At 42.1% G+C, this 16149-nt stretch overlaps 1 pseudogene across 1 annotated transcript; it reads right to left on the reverse strand.

The window, feature by feature from the left end:
- Positions 1-465: 465 nt before the first annotated feature.
- LOC308499131 (septin-10-like) lies at positions 466-14563 on the reverse strand (annotated as a pseudogene). Its single transcript has 3 exons — positions 14408-14563; positions 3455-3788; positions 466-1755 (listed from the first exon to the last, which is right to left on the reverse strand). The product of its transcript is annotated as a septin-10-like (transcript).
- Between the last annotated feature and the right edge of the window lie 1586 nt (positions 14564-16149).

Raw genomic sequence — 16149 nt, forward strand, 5'->3', positions numbered from 1 at the left:
AAAACAGTTGAGAGGTCAGTATCAGGTACATAATACATTTTAAAACACATTCCCAAAATTTTGCTTTTAGTATGTACCCAAAAAAGGTTCATCTTGGAATATAAGTGCAATCAGTTAGCCATATATGAAGAGTTCTGTACTTTCCATGGCACTGACACTGCTCTGTGGCACAGTGCTCTGCAAAGTGATAATAAGTGGGCAGCAGGAGGAACCATCTGAGTCATCACAAACCAGCAACTTAAAAACTTCTAACAACAGTGACTATATAAGTGCTATCATCCACTCTGGCTAATGTATTGACCTTATACTTAAAAGTATTTTTTCATAAATGGCAGTCACTGTGGCCATTTGCCAGATGCAGAATAAGTGATACAGCAAATAAAAACAGCCAGAAAATCACGGCATACTTCTAACATTTTAATACATTTTGCTTGTGATGACCATCTGTGATCTGGAACCTTTGTTTTACATAAAATTGGAGTTCTTACGGTCCTTGTCCTTCTTCATTTAGGTTGGCGCCCGTTGCCATAAAGTCTGGTTCTGGTATATCTCAGAGGTAGATTTCTTTATAGAGAAAGAGATTATTTCTTCTTCTAAAGTCTTCTCTTTTCTTCAAGCTTCTTTGTGTCTACTTGGTGAACTCTTTTGGTGCTCATTTATGGTCGGTAGCTCTCTCTCGGCTTCTTTCAAAATGGCTTCTTTCTCTTTTACCCGCTACAAAAACATCTGTTTCGTTTTTTCTTTGTTTCTCTGACATTCACCATAAAATTTGTGGTTTTTCCTTCGTAGGCTCTTGAAGACTGAATGGCTTCGTAGGCTCTTGAAGACTTATGCTCCGGGCCCACATCAGTAAAGCCCGTTTCCTCCAGTTGGTTTGCAACCCCTGTAAAGTTCATCGTGTAGTGCCTAGTGTGTGTCCCTTCTGGCAGATCCTCCATGTTTGTACAAATGAGCAATTCCTGGAGTTTTACAAAGTCACAATGGTTTTCATTTTCATTTATACAACGCTCCAAGGTTACTGGTGAGATGGGGCTATCTTATTTCCAACTTTTACTTCATCCATATTTCCTACAACAGCAAATGGCAAATGTCCATTCATTGATGCATTGATTTTAGCATTAGTTTCATCACCTGTTGAACTGGTATATATGGAGGCCATTGCTGACCAATTCACTCATGAGCTTGATCTTAAACTTCTGTAATTCAGTTTTGGAAATTCCATCTGCTTTGGCAATCACCAATGTAATGTTCACCTTGCTGTGAAGACTCTTCATGGTCAAGAGATCAAGTGTCTTCAGAGAATGGCCTGTTGGTGAGATGAAGTTGAGGCAAGCATGGATACGAGAATCGTGGAAGTTAAAGAGAGAATGCTTAATTTTAGATTCTTCTTGGAGACAGGCCTTAAACTGAGCATCTATATAGTGAACTATTGGTTGTTAGTTCTTGTGATTGTTTATTTGGTCACCGAATCCCACTGTGTTCACAATGGTCAATTTCAATTGAACTTTACTTTCTTGGAGTTCATATGTCCAAGCTTTAAGTCTAACATGTGGGTAAAAAGGTGGAGAGTCATTGTCTTCAAAATTAGTATTAAATAATGTATTAATCAGTGTTGATTTTCCAATTCCAGTCTTCCCAACACAGAGAACATTAAAACAGAAGTCTTGCTGAATGGATCAATTGACCAGGAGATTCGCAAACTCTCAAAACCAACATGGCCAGACATAGTTAAGGAACAAATATTTTTTTTGGTCTCTGGTCATCATCAGATACTTGAAAGAACGTACAAGTTTTTGTTGCCATATGAGACTGAAAGAGTCAGGGTCCGGAGCAGGAGCTGAGCCAAGCAGGCTGGGGTCCAGAGAAGCGACAGTCTCAGCCCTGGTCACCAAGAGGTGTGTTCCAGTGGCCGAGGGAGTGAAGGGGGCCAAGGAGGCTTAATGAGCAGGGCGGCCTCTGCTGGAGGTCTGGGTAAGGGAGGGACCGAGCCTGGTGGCCTCAGTGACCCACGGATACAGGAGTGCCCCTCCATGTTTTACAGAACAAGTCAATGCAAGGGGAGGGTGAATGGAGGAAACTGGGGAACGTCAAATTTCATTTTAAATGGCACTGTAAATCTGAATGTGCCTCCAAACTGAATGAATTTCTTTCTGTACATAGGTTAGTTCAACTTTTTAAAATTCCAGTAACTAAAAGAATTACTTTTCTTTTGTGCAGGTGAGTAAACTAAGATGTCGGAAGGAAGGGGGCAGTAATAGGAGAGGAGTCAGAGATCTACTCTGCCTTCACCTTGACCATACAAAATCTCAGGGGAGATTTTTAAAAACACCCAACAAATCTGTTTCAGATTTAAATTGCTTACATGTGAAAGTGAGATAAACATAACTTTAAAGCATTTACTTAACTATTTCAATGGATACAAATTTCCCTATCTGTGGTTACACCATCCACTTTCAAATTTCTCCTTCCTTCAAATAGGGAATGCGGATGTAGATTTTATGCTAAAATAGTAGAGCTCTAAGTGCACTGAGAACATCATTTCAACATGGCTTTTACTAATGCAGACGATTTTTAAAAATGAAATGAGGCAGATACAATAGCAGAGGCGCCACAGATTGAACAAATATCACTTAACCAATTACCAATTATCCGTGCTAATGAAGGATGAGGCCCAGCCCTGATAAATTAAAACCCCAAATAAACCGAATGTTGGTTTAACCAATGAGTCGTCCCCTTTTGCAAGTGACTAAGGAACAGCCTCTAAAATGACTGATCTGAACTTTACATCCTCGCCCTTCCTCCACCTGCCCACCCTCTGACTGTGGCTCTGATGGGCAGGAAACCGGTCAAAGGGCAGACAGCTGGAGGGAACTCAAAGGGAGTAGGGGGGACTCACAGAGTGGAGACTCTGCCCTTGGATAATTGAGAGTTGATTGGATACACAATGGCCGGCTATTGTCCACTTCTCATTTTGGATGAGGGGCCAAAGCCAAGCCTGACATAAGTAGCTCTTTCCTGGACCTTCCTCTCCTGGGCCATCTGTGAGCATTCATGGGTGACAGCCATATTTGGCACATTCCTTGCTTCACTTCTCTCTCCTCCTGAGTGATCAGGGACTGAGCTAGGCAACTCCAGCCATACCAGAAGTCTGGTTCTTGTCATTTTGCAAAACCTCAGCCTGAGTTAAACACTGGGAAGGACGGAAGGGGCTGCAGAGGAACTACTTCAAATGATTTGATGCCAGGGGGCTTCAAGCTACAGGATTTCGTGGGCCTCTGTTTTGTTCCTGAGTTTTGTGATGCCTTCCTTTCTTCTGGTACTCTTGTCCCGTGTTTCTTCGTCTGATTTCTCCTACTCCGTTAGCATCTTAGTCTTCCATCTTGCCACCCATGTCTTTCACCTTATGTCTACTTCGTTGGTGGCCTTACTCATCTCAGCATCACACATGCTGCACGTGACTGGGGTAATGCCTGGTTTTCTGATGCTCCATGAGGCACCTCGCCCAGGGCTAACATGAAGCTAGTATGCAACTGAATGGTCATATCATTTGCTAAAATGTCTGAGCCTCCAGAGTGCATCTCTGCTAGCCTGGCCTTGTCAGCCCAACCCTTAGGTACCTCTCCCCTGCCCACCTCTCCATGTTTCACTAAGTAAAGGGTTAAAGTTGGACACAGGAAGGGATCTACATGGCTTCCCTTCTCTTTGGCTGCTGCCCTTGCCATGCCATCAGAAAGACATTCTGCCTCATCACCCCATAACTCAGATGCGCTCAAGGTACCCCTAGGAACCTACAAGGCCAAGTGTTTATAGGCAGCAGCAGGCAAATCAGTACAAAATGTTAACTATTTAGTCATTTGCAGATCAGACGTTGCTTTCAGATACTAGGAGCAAGTCTCTGACTCATCTATGACTGATCACATGTTAGCACCTCGTATAATTTGGGGAAAAGAATTCTACTTATCTTAGAATTTCAAAAATGGTTCACAGGTCCATGCTTTTGTACATACTCCTTACTCTACCTGGAATGCCCATCCCAACTGTGCTCACCTGACAAATTGCCACTCATCTTCTAAGACTCTGTTCAAGTGTCACCTCTTTTGTGCAGTCTCTGATGACCCTTGTCTGTTTAAGGAGTCACATGCTCCCCTGTGTTCCCACGGAGGTTTGTACCTCTCTCTATCAGAGCAGGTATTGCCTTGTGTTGGAGCTTTTTGTTAACCCATCTCTCTCTCCCACTGAGCCAGTATTTCTCAACGTTGACAGCACATTGGTAGCACCCAGGGAATTTGAAGACACAGCAATAATTGGGTCTCACCCTCAGAGATTCTGATTTAATTGAGAAGAGGTGAGACCTCGTCACTGAGAGATTTAATACTTCCTCAGGGGACTCTAACATGGAGGTAAGTTTGAGCTCCACTGTACTAGACTGTGAGCTACTCAAGGGTAGTTATTATGTCTCCTTCATCTTTATAACCGCTACCCTTTGCACATCCATGGCAAACAGTAAGTGCTCAGTGAATGAATGTATATCTGCATCAGCTGGCCTAGGTGATCATTTAAGGGCCCTGTGGCAGAGGCCGCCGACTGTCCATCAATATTCCTTTTCCTCTTTGTGGAGAAGTGGTAAAATTGTTGGCTGCCGGTACAGGACTGCCTAGGAGAAAGACCACATTTCTTGGTTCCCCTTGTAGCTAGGAGAGCCAAAGAAAGTAATTCTGGTCAATGGGATGTGAGGAAAAATATTGTGTGCAACTTCTAGGTTATGCCCTTATGAAAAATAGTCATATTCTTCTATTTCCTCTTTTCGGCTTCCCTGCTGGGTGGAATGCTGACCTGGTGATGGTGGGCCATCATGGACCATGCGGATGAGAGTAACAGGATAGACGGGACATGACTCCTGATGTGGAGCCACCCTGCTGGCCCTAGAGAAAGATGTAAACTGAAGTCACTGTTATTTGTGGTCTGTTACAGCATTCTACTTAGTGCCTAACTAACCTGAAAAAAGACATGTTTTACTGTCACAAAGCTTGATACTTGAACTTGATAACTCTAGAAAAACTTGTTCTAACTCCACCGCCTGGCAGCCAAGATGTTGCTCCACAGGGACAACTCACTTGGGTTGCTGAAGGCTCCCATCATTCTTAAGGTAAAGGCCAAAATCTGTGACATGGCCATCTGCCTTTCCAATCTCACTCTGCCCTCTGCTCCGCTTGGTCTCTCTGCCCTAGTCTCACAGGCCTTCTCTGGGTTGCTCCCAGGAGCCATACGTTTCCACCATAAGGTCATGGTATGAGCTATCTCTTTTCTCTAGAATGATCTTGCTCCACGTTTTCATCTGGTTATCTTTACCTCATCCTGCTGTCCTTCAGATCTCAGCTTGATTTTAACATCTTCAGGTCTCTCCTGACCTGTCTCACAAGGTAAACCCCATACTATACATCTTGAAAATCTCTGTATTTATCACAGTTGTGATTTTGCATTTGCTGGGATGATTACCTAATGAGCAATTGTCTTCGTCAGTTGACTATTAGCTCCACAAGAGCAAGGCCTGTGATTGTTTTTATTCCCCATTGACTCCTAGTGCATAACATAGAGATGACCATTTAGTAGGTCCTCAATTAATATTTATTGAATGAACAGATGAATAAATAATTAAACCCAAGAGGATAGTCTTTCCCTTCTATTGCAGATCCAAGCAGAGACGGGGAAGATGGAAAGCATATGGTTAAAACACTAAGAAAAGAAGGACTTTATGTCATAACACTCTTGCCAGAGAGCATCAGCCAGCCATGATGTGACTAGAGGAAAATTAGCCAAGTGTGATCTCACTAGCCTCAACCCCAAATTAAGTTGTTCTTGGCACACTGGCCACCAGATCACAAATAGGTAGCCTGGCTCAGCTCTGGGTAGCAGCAGTTCTTCCTTGAGCTCTAATAAGTGAGAGAGTTAGTACTTACTCTTTCTTCTCTTGTTTGCAGCCCCATCTCCTAAAAGCAAATTGGTCTGAGCTCCCCTAAAGGGTCATGAGCTCTTACCCAACATGGTTCCTCTTGCCTGGAATCACCCCCCCCCCCCCCCCCGCCCGCCCCTCTCTAGAGTATCCAAGTCCTACACGCCCTTCAAGGCCTGAGCTTATTTTGTCTCCTTCAGGAAGATTTGATGAGCTACACTGACTTGTGAGTCCTCCCCTCACCCCGCCCCCAATTTCAGGAGTTTTGTCAGGAGCATTCAATAGGCCCTCATGATAAATTGCCTAGCTATGTTATTTATTTTTATGTAACTATATTATCACCCCAAGTAGAATATAAATTCACTGAGGGCTGGAATATGGAGCTTTTATTCTTAGCAACCAATACAGAGATGCTTCCTAAGCATGCAATGAAGTGTGCAGTGTTTGTTTAGGATGATGATGACGATGACATGGGAAGTATATATTCTTTTCCAACGACTGTTGGCACCGTGCTAACCTATAATCCTCTACGCCAGAATCAGGGCAAGAATGGAGTCTTAACTCTGCACATGGGTCTTAACTCTTTCATTATGTTAATTGATTTCAAGTTTTTTTTCAAAATATGTCAGAAATCCACGAAAAACCAAAAAGTTGATATTTTGACAATTTTACACATTTAATAATAATTTGTGTTGCTTTGTATATAAATGACACTATTTTTATGTATAAAAATTTCCTATTGTTATTCATTCTTGAAAAACACAAAAATATGGAAAAATGTACATGTGCTTTGCTAAATTCCTTTCTGGAACTTTTTATCTACACTTAGCGAATGGAAATATTCATTTGGATACATCTGACTGTCACCGCAAAAGGGTTAAGAAAAGATTTCTCTCCAGGATTTAAAGTTAAGTTCCTTTCACACCATGAGGGCTCTAATTTACACACAGCCAAGTAAAACTACTGAGATCTAAATCTCAAAATTGCCCAGGGCAGTGAAAACTTTGAGTTAATTGAAGAAGCCTCTTTAAACTTTGATGGCAGTAAAAGAGACAAAATTGAACCAGTTAAAAGAACGTTTATCTTGGGTGCTAGCCCTCTCTTTTGTTGTATTCACCTGATACCTCAAAGCCCTCCACACCTGACCACCTGATTAACTAATCAGAGAGAAACTTATGGTTTCTTTTCTGAGAAATACTAAACTATTTTTTCAAAATATGGATTAGTCTGTTTGCTTTTATCCATCCATGTGTCCCTCCCTTCCTTTCCTCTTTCCTTCCTTTCTTTCTTTCTCCTTCTTTCCTTCCTTCTTTCCATCCATTCAGCCAGTCAGCAAAGATATATTGAGAGTTACCCATATGCTAGGCAGTATTCTAGGCATGTGATATATGAAAACACACTAATAATGGCAGCAACCAAAATAATGGCCAATGCTTTTTTGAGTGTTTATCACGATAGATACATACAATGCTGCGTTTAATCCTTCCAACAACAATTAATGTACAGAAAAATCATTGTGGTGCCTTACCCTCTGAAGCTGGCTGAAAGCCGGATCCCTGTAAGGTCAGTCCAAAATATTACTTTAGATTCTCCTACCTTGTCGCCCAGAGTGAACTGAGATGAATTCTCTGCAGGAAGGCCTCCCTCGGTTCTGGAGCATACTCTAAGTTGCCACTAAAATACGACATTCTGTCTCTGAACCTCAGGGAGGGAATGTATTGTAGACTCAAGCGTTCCTGAAGGCATGCCCTATATAAAAATATAGATTCCACCAAATGTGGCAGAGGACCTACTAGAAGTACATGGGACTCCACTCTAGAATGCAAATAAAGGGACAATAGGAAGTAGGAATGTACGCAGAAACAAGCAAGGAGTTTTGCGGGATTCGTTTTGTGGTGGATGTTAAGTCCTTAAGTACGACCTTTCTAATTTGGTCATTAAGTGATAATACAGCCACACACACACACAAAATCCCTAACCATTACCACTTAGCATTAAACGTTTCACTGTTCCAATACTTCTGGGGTTACTTCCTCCTCTCATACACAGTTTTTCATTACCCTGAAAAAATACTTGGGTAATATTACCAGGTAACCATATGTGATTCTTCTTAGGGTACTGGGCTGGTACTTCTGCTGCTCTTTTATTTGATAAAACTTTTCAAATACATCCTGCCAAACATGGGAAAAGTTCACAATCATTGACCTCAGGGTGTTCACAATGCAGGTGGCAAGACATGAATATATAACACTTACAAAATAATACTAAAGGCATGCGCATGGTGGTATGGGAGGAGAGAGGAGGCATGCCCAGCTTGGTACGGGAAAGCTTAGAGAAAGACACTTGGAACAGGAGACACTGTGCTGAATCATAAAGGGGTGACCCAGGTGGAAAAGGAAGACAGAGAGAGGGGGTGTGGAGGACAGACACAGGGAAGCACGTTCTAGTCAGTTCGGGCTGCTACAACAAAGCACCATAGGTTGGGTGGCTTAAACAACAAACATTTATTCCTCATAGTCTGGTGGCTTGGAAATCCAAGATGAAGTCACCAGCAGATTCGTTGTCTGGTGAGAACCCTCTTCCTGTTTTGCACATGGCCACCTTCTTGCTATACTGTCTTGTGGAGGAGAGAGAGAAGTCTCTGGTCTCTTCCTCTTCTTCTAAGGGCACTAATCACATCCTGGGAGCTCTACCCTTGTGGTCTCATCTACTCTAATTCACTCCCAAAGGCCCCACCTCCAAATACCAACAATGGGATTAGGACTTCAACATATGAATTGGAAGGGGACACAAACATTTAGTGACTAGCACAAGCACAAAGGCAATGAGAGTATGAGAGCATAAGAGCGAGGACAAGAGAGAATACCAAGGATTTGGGATGCACTTGGGGTTGTTGGAGCTCAGGGTACCTGTGCGTGCAGCTGGAGAGGCAAGCATTGAAGCCCTAAATGCCATGTTGAAGTTAGACTTTATTATGAATGTAATGGGGAGTCATTGAAGGAGTTTAAGTCAGCAGTGACATGATCAGATTTACCTTTTTAAGTGATCACGATGGCATCAGTGTGTGGAATATATTTGAGTGAGGCCTGACTGGAGACAGAGAGGCCAGTTAGGGAACTATGGCAGTGATCCAGGTGAGAGATGATGAAATGGGGATGACAATAGGGGACAGATACAAGAGCAATTTAGGATATAGAATTAGAGGAGGAGTTGGCCACAGATACTCATTGGAAGCTGAGGGCTGAGGGAGTACTTGAGGATGACTTCCAGACTTCCAGCTTGTACAAGTTGGTAAATGAGTTGGTAAAAGAAGATCTGGGGGAGGAGGGAAAGAATGAACTGAACTGAGGATATTCTGAATCTAAGAATATTCTCGATTATCCCAAGTGGAGATGTTTGGTAGGCTGATTATTCAGAAATCCATTCTAGACCCTCTTTTCATTCCAGTCAATTCTCTTTCCTTGAGTAGTACCATTGCTCACACACATCAGCTACCACCTAATTGCTAATAACTCTCAGGTACAGTGGTACCTCGGTTTTCAAATGTCTCCATTGATGAATATTTTGGTTTACAAATGCTGTAAATTTTATGGATCTATGGTATCACTAGATAGCAAAATTCATGCTAAATTTGTAGATGTAGGGGTTGATTTTAAAGGTCTGGAATGAATTAATCCATTTTGCATTACTCTCTAAGGGGAAACCGCACCTCTGTTTTCGAATGTTTCAGAACTCAGTCTTCCGGAACGGATTACGTTTTGAAAACCGAGGTACCACTGTATTTAAGTTCTACATTAATCCTTCTTCTGAGCTCTAACTTCCTGGATCCAACCACTAATTAGGTATTTCCTCTTGGATGTCTCATCTCAGAGGTAGAGTGACTGTATCCTATCACCAGGGTAATCTATTTAAACTGTGCTGTCTACTACAGTAGTTACTAGTACTATCGAGTACTATTACTACTGAATACTATTGAGTACTTGAAATCTGGCTAGTCTGTCAAGAAATAAGAATACAAGTCACAGACCAGGACAAAAATGTTTGCAAAAAACATTATGTAGATAAAGTACTGTTATCTAAATCTCTTAAAACCCAACAATAAGATGAACAACCTAATTAAAAAATGAGTAAAAGACATCAACAGACACCTTAATAAAGAAGATATGCAGATGACAAATAAGCACATGAAAAGTTGCTCAACATCATATGTCATTAGGGAATTGGAGGTTAAAACAACAAGTTATCACTACACATCTATTAAAATGTCTAAAATTCAACATTGAGAACATGCTGGTGAGGATGTAGGGAAACTCTACAACGAGAGCTCTCATTCATTGCTGGTAGGAATGAAAAATGATATATAACCAGTTGGGAAGACAGTTTGGTAGTTTCTTAGAAAACAAAACAACCTGATCAAGCAGTTGCACTTGGTATTTATTCAAATGAGCTGAAAACTTATGTCCATACAAAAACCTGTACACAATGTTTACAGAAGCTTTATTCATAACTGCCAAAACTTGGAAGCAACCAAGATGTCCTTCAGCAGGTGAATGGATATACAAATTGTACTCCATTCAAATAATGGAATATAATTCAGCACTCTAAAGAAATGAGCTGTCAAGCTGTGAAAAGACATGGAGGACGCTTAAATGCATGTTATTAAGTGAAAAGTTATTAAGTGAAAGAAGCCAATTTGAAAAGGCTACATACTCTATGACTCCAATTGTATGAGATTCTGGAAAAGGCAAAACTATGGAGATAGTGAAGGATCAGTGGTTCCCAGGGGTTAGTGGGGAGAGAAGGATGAAGAGGCAGAGCACAGAGGATTTTTAGGGCAGTCAAACTACTCTGTGTGGTACTCTACTAGTGCATGTATGTCATTATACATTAGTCAAAATCCATAGAAGGTACAACACCAAGTGTAAACCTTAATGTAAACTATAGACTTTGGGTGAGAATGAGTCATTATGGGTGAGAATGATGAGTCATTATAGGGTCATGTGTTCTAACAAATGCACCACTCCGTGAGGGATGCTGATAGATGCTGAGGAGGGGATAGATGGGAAATCTCTGTACTTTCTGCTTGATTTTGCTGTTAACCTAAAACTACTCTAAAAATTAAAGTCTATATTTTAAAAATTTTGGACAGCTCTGATGGCCATTCCAGAAAAAAGTTCTGGAATTTGAAATGTGGACTAGGCGTCGGTGCATAGCTTCCCAAGGGGAGTATTTCGAAGGTGGCCGTAGTGATATTCAGCAATGAGGTATGTGGCACTTTTTCTAGGATGAGTTCGTGAACTCAATTGTCAGACCTCATATGCGGCTTGCATTCTCTTTCTACTGGACAGTGCTTGCTTAGACCATGCCAGCACGTGAAACCAGGACTCCTGACTTCTAATCCAGGATGAGCCGTTCACTCAGCAAACATATGCAAAGGACCTACACTGTGATGAATGAGGCAGAGATGGTCCTTGCTCTTGCTCTTGGGAAGCTCACTCTTTTTCTGTCTTATTGTTGAGATCAGTGTAAGAAACAGTTTTGAAAAGTACACAGCATCTGAACAATACAAAGAATAACACAATTTCCAGGTAGAAAGAAAACATGCTCTGATTTCCAGATGAGAATTAGAGATATTAGGAATCCTCATGTGGGTAGAAAGCCATGCAGTCCAATAATTATGACCAATTAAGTGATCTGGCTTTGGTAATGAGGTTATACTGGAGGGTAAAAAGAACTACGAGGTCTATACAAATTATAGTTTCTGGCAAATTAGTCCAGGTTGGGAATCCCTGAATTGTCCATAGCCAAAGGAGCTCTGCTAAGAGGGTTTTGCCTATCGACTAATCTTCACCTTCGCAGTAAAAAGAGAGGTTGGATTTTAGTCAACGTTGCCTCTGCCAGTGCTGTTGGACAGAAGAAATCGTCAAACAAGGTCTGAAGGGAAGCTTAAATCACACATAAGTGGCCAGAAATGCCAGAAGCAGCAGCCACAGGGCAGAGGCAACTATGTTTTGAAGGGCAGCTCGATTTGAACCAAGCCCTTGGGATGGCCGAGGAGCTAAATGACAGGTGATCAGCAGCCCCATTCTCTGCATGGATTGAAGGGTGGAGAAAGTGGGGGCCGGCACCAAGCTTTATGGTGTGCTTAGCAAATGCTTACCTCAGGGGCCATGTGCCCTGGAAGGAGCCCTTCCAAGACTAAGCCTCTCATTTTACAGATGAAGGAGAAGGAGCAGGAGGGGGTGAACCAGTTGCTGGCTGAGCTCCTGCTTTGTGCCGGGCCCTGGGAGACTGTGGGAGCCCAAAGGCAATAAGATGGTCTCTTCTTATACCCTCATGATTAAAAATTTTTAGTGAACACAAAACCCTGAAAATTGCCTGTCTACTTTTTAAATCATTAGATCCATGAATGTATATGTATTTTACCATCTGTGCAGAACAGAGGAAATATATATTATAAATAATAAATATATATACATATGCATATATGCATTAAATATCTATAAGAATACTTGACAAACTTGTAATAGTAGTCGTCATTGGGAAAAGTCAATTGGTAACTAGGGGTCAAATACAATTTTTAAATATTTTTAAAATTTTTGATAAATGCTAATTTCCACACCTTTCCATAATTTCTTTCCTACATGGTTCAAGTCAATAACTGACAATTGAACTAAAGGTTATCTTCTGGAAATGCCTCTAAGGTTCCTGTAAGAAATGCTTGCAACTAAATCTCAGAATGACAGACAACTCCTTGACTTCCATAAAACATCAGCGCCCCATCCCAATCCCATCCCAACCTCCCCTTAGTCCCAAGCAATCCAAGTTAGATCCAGCCAGTTGTTCTGATTACTGAACATTAATTCGTGGGCTTATTTTACAACAAAATGAGTATTTCATTTCCACTTTTGATATAATGTTACTTTCCTTTGGCTCTTCTGCCAACTAGAGTGACATGTAGAGAGCCAGACTATCTGATTTAAAATCCTGACTCTGCTCCTTACCAGCTGAGTGTCCTCAGACACATTATGTATCTAGTGTATCTCACTTTCCTCATATGGAAAAATGTGAATAATTCTTACTTCACTGGCTCTTTGTAAGGATGAAATGGGTTAATGTATCTAAAATGGTACCTGGTATTAAATAGCTCAAATTATCCTAATAGATATATTAATATAAACAGGTATGTTTTTACTTTAAAGTCTATTTTTTAACCTCTAGAAGCTCTTAAAGACAAAGATACAATTCTGTAATTTTATATGTAAATTCTAAGCTATAGTGCCTCCATTTTCAATACATTTTGATGTTTGGGAAGAAACTCTATATACCCTCTCAAAATACCTAATTGCTGGTGTTTAGCTTCTTGTGAAAAAGAAAACTGGATGAGGCAGGCAGGACTTGATCTGAACCTTAAGGATAGCACCGGAATTAGATGAATGGTGGCAAAGGAGAGAGACCTCTAGAGCAAAGGCATCACATGAACAAAGCAACACAGATGAAGTTCAAGGTGATTTATTAAAGGCTGTAAAATGTGCCTGATTGGAATAAAGGACAGGTTGTGGGAGAAATTGGAAAGAGTTCGACGTATAAATTGGAATGCGGTTAAAACATTTTAATTCATTAAAATATAAGGTACTTGAACTCCAAAAAAAAAAAAAGAAAACTGAAATTCCTACAGGATTAGTATAGAATTCAACTTGGATCCCACTTCAGGCTGTTCCTAGATTGCAGCTTTTGGAAATTTCATGTTTTGAAATTTTTTCTCTAAATATGGTATATAGATACATCTCAAATGAAATCTAATTTTATCAAAATGTAATGATGATACCTATCACTAAGGGATATAACTTTTAGATTTGCACTTTACCATCCTAACAGTATATTATTAATAGTTCCCGTTATACTAAAAACTGATTACAAAATGATTAAGAGTTGTTATACTTTGGTAAAACCAGGAAAGTTACAAACAAGCATACTCAATAATAAATCCTGTTAAAAACACGGGCATGAGAGGTGATTCAAGATGGCAGAGTAGTTAAACCCTGTGCCTGCATCCTTCCATGAACACATCAAAATTACAACTAAATTATAGAACAATCAACCTGGAGAACCATCTGAAGTTTGGCTGAACAGAAGTTTTATAACCAAGGATATAAAGAAGCCACATCGAGGCTGGTAGGAGGGGCAGAGATGAGGAACTGGTTAACCCCAAACCTCTGTGTGGCAGTTGAGCACTGGGAAGCATATCTCAGCTGCGGAGGTTCCCCCAGAGGGGTGAGGGACCCCAACCCCACACTGGCCTCACCAGCCCAGAGGACTGGTGCCAGGAAGAGGAGCCCCCACAACATCTGGCTGTGAAAACCAGTGGGGATTCTGACCATCCAGGTAAGACAGAAGGCAGGAAACCCAGACGTCCTCTTAAGGGGCCCATGCACAGACGCTCTCCCAGGCACTCACCTTGGCTCCAGCGTTGGGAGAGTAACTCTGCGGGGTGTCAGAGACATACGGGGGCAGACTGAGTTGTGAGTTGTGTTGCTTTGGGCTGAGGGCTGGAGAACAGTTGCCATTTCCCTGTGAGGTCCTCCTCATATGTAGCCAGCCGGCAGGGGCCATCTTTCCTGTGTTGAGCCCGCCCCCAAACGGCCAAATCTGAATCTGATTGGTCTGATGAGCTCCACAGCTCCCCCCTGCTGACTCATTGGGACCCTGCCCCATCCAATTCCCCCAATGCCAGAGGCACTTTCTCCAAGAGCAGCCAGCCCCACTCATATTGCACTTTCTTGGAAAACTATCAAGAGTCTGACAGACCCCAGGCAGCAGCAACTGACCTCAGTGTGCTCTGAGACTTGCTGAATCACTCCAGGCTCATTATTGGCACCAAACCAGAGCCGACATTAACCTGCTGACCATAGCTCTTCCCACTCTAGTGACTCCCTGAGGCCCTACTTCACCCAACTTGTGTACCACATGAGACTTTATCAGTGTCTGAACCTGAGGGAGTCAACAGGTGTCCTGGCATTTTGCAGAGCTACCCTAGGTCCGGTACTGGTGGCAGATGTCCTTGATTCACAGCATGGCCTCTCCCATGCAGTTTCAGGGTTAGCAGAAGCAGTGAACAACCAGATTACTTTATAGCTCTTACCAAGTAGTCCCCAGCTGGTCAGACAGTGGCTGACCTGGGCCTGCCCCAGAGTCCGTCGCACAAGGCCCCAGAACCAACATATGCGGTCTGACAATTAAGTTCACGAACTTATTGCACTAATGTTGCTAACCTTTTTCGTATCAGAGGGATATTCATTATGAATTTGTACTAACTGGACAAAGAGTTAACCAAGTTTACTATTTGGAAATGCTGGAAAGGCTGCGTGAAAAAGTTAGATGACCTGAACTTTTTGCCAACAATTCACGGCTCTTGAATCATGACAACCAACAACACTGTGAGTTTTTAGCCAGTAAACAAAAAATTTTATTGGAACACTGTACTCATCACCTGATCTGGCCCCCAAAGACTTCCTTAACCTGAAGATAAGTATTGAAAGGAAAACATTTTGATGACATTCAGGACATCAAGGGTAATATGATGACAGCTCTGATGGCCATTCCAGAAAAAGAGTTGCAAAATTTCTTCGAAGGGTGAACTAGGTGCTGGCATCGGTGCATAGCTTCCCAAGGGGAGTACTTCGAAGGTGACCATAGTGATATTCAGCAATGAGGTATGTAGCACTTTTTCTAGGATGAGTTCACGAACTTAATTGTCAGAACCTGTACTTGGCTTCAAACCACAGCAGAGCACTGGCCAATTAGCCCCATAAGCAGCACACTCAAAGGGCGGTCTCCACAGGCACCAGAGCCTGCTGGGGCAATTTCCACTCTGTGGGGTAAGCACCATGCACAGCAGCATGTAAGCTGTGGATGTGGCCAAACCTCACAGCCAATTGACCTGAGGATTACTCCCATCTATTGCCATGCCAATAGCAACCAACTATTGTTGGTTAGCAACCAACTGGGTGCTCAACTATAACAGGAGGGCACACATAACCTACACAAGGGACACTCCTGGAGCACCCAGAGCATGTGACAAGGGAGACTGTGCCACTGGGCCAAACAGGACACTTAGTACATAAGGCCACCCGGCCAAGAATGGAAGACATGGCAGATCTACCTAATACATAGAAACAGAGAGGCATCCAAAATGAGGA

This window comes from Rhinolophus hipposideros, assembly GCF_964194185.1.
Source record: "Rhinolophus hipposideros genome assembly, chromosome: 1".
Lineage (NCBI taxonomy): Eukaryota > Metazoa > Chordata > Mammalia > Chiroptera > Rhinolophidae > Rhinolophus > Rhinolophus hipposideros.